The following is a 1,708-nucleotide window of genomic DNA, read 5'->3' as shown; positions in this document are numbered from 1 at the left end:
AAGTTTTCCTGATTTTTCCAGAAATCTTTTTGACATGAAAGTACAGGAAGGTTGAAGATATCGAATCAACAGTCTGCAGATACAGGGCCGATCAGATAGATTTGCACCATCTTCAACTTGCCACATATCCATAACCGGAGCATGAATCAAGTCAATTTTTTGTTCCATTTATAACACAAGTCAAGTGTCAAATGTCCACTCAACGTGTCTGCGCTCCTCTACCAATATCTTCCCAATCTGCTCATGAAGATCTTTCAAGTGCCAATCACGTGCGCGGGACTAATCTTGCTTCAGTGCATCATAATAGAGACCTTCAAGGCCTTCACGCTGCTATGGCTGATCGTGCACACCATCTTCTCCAACTCCCCATAGAAGATTAGTCAATGGCTTGTGGTCAGGTGAGTTGTAGGGCCAGGTTTGGAGATTCCTGAAATCCACACAATTGTCTCTGAATAACTTCAGCTTCGTCCTGAACTTGTGAGAGGACGTATTGCCGGACTGGAACACAATCACTGCCCTACGTAATTGGCCTTCTCCAAGATCTCAGAGATGACCTGGTGGCAGAGGAACTAAAACTAATGCTCTGGCTTACATGCCTCGTCTTGGCAAGGTATGGGAAGGGTTTGATCGGTGCTAACTGGACTGATGGGGGTCTTTTTTAACACTTCTGCGGGGCACTGATTTTCCCCGTGTTTCCAGTTGTTGTACACGTTCTAAACCATTGACTTGTGAAGCTTCAGAAGCTTGATCAAGGGAGTAGCTGGATGTCCCTGTTTCATGAATGGCAATCATTGTTTGTGGGCTATTTGGAAATCAGCCTTAAGGCTGAAGATGGTGTAAATTTAACTGATCAGCTCTTCATATTCCATCAATCCATCTCAAATAGCTCTTTCTCTGTTTATCATTGCATTTTGTGGGAACACATTTGTGTGATGTTCTTCTTTGCTGACGTTAATCATGATCGTATGAAGGAAAGTTTCATGGGGTAAATGGCCAGACGAATTTAGGAACAATTCACCTACTTTTGTCTTTAAGAAACTTGAAAATAATGTACTCTTTTCTCTATTATGTAATGAAAACTTAGTCTTAATAACAAACTTGTACTGTAGTAACTACACTCTGACATCATAACTAAGCCGACCCTGAACTAAGATGTACTTCTATTTTGCAACATCATTGATAAAATGCTGGTCTAGCAGATCAGTCTTCAAATTCATTTTTAGTCGGGCCTACATAAATGTAATCTTCAACCTTAAATCCGTTGTTTTGAGCATTATATCTATTTGTGATCCTCTAAAATCTCCTCAACCATTTACTTCTGCTGATAATATCCTCTTGACAGAAAAGACAAACGAAGATACAAGACACGCTGACTACAATGCCTCATCAAATCTCAAGATGATTACCCTAACAAATCTTAGCACTTTTCTAGCTCACAAAATCATGAAGAACAACTTTCATTTTGTTGCTTTATATAATTATGGCTCAGATTAATTACTTATATGCCTAAAAACACGTAATATACTACGATTATCAAAACCGATCTTTTCTCAATATCTATTCAAGTGATAGTTTAATGAGCAAACAAGGTCAAACTCTTCTCTCCTGTTGTCGGGGGTTCACACCTCGGTAACGGAAAGAAGCCTTTGTTTAATGCGCCGGGAACTGCAATTCCACTGATGATACGAGAGACCGCAACAAAATAAGT

The sequence above is a fragment of the Tigriopus californicus genome, chromosome 3 (genome assembly GCF_007210705.1).
Source record: "Tigriopus californicus strain San Diego chromosome 3, Tcal_SD_v2.1, whole genome shotgun sequence".
Lineage (NCBI taxonomy): Eukaryota > Metazoa > Arthropoda > Copepoda > Harpacticoida > Harpacticidae > Tigriopus > Tigriopus californicus.
The sequence above is the reverse complement of the archived record's forward strand: the minus strand, read 5'-3'. Positions refer to the sequence as shown.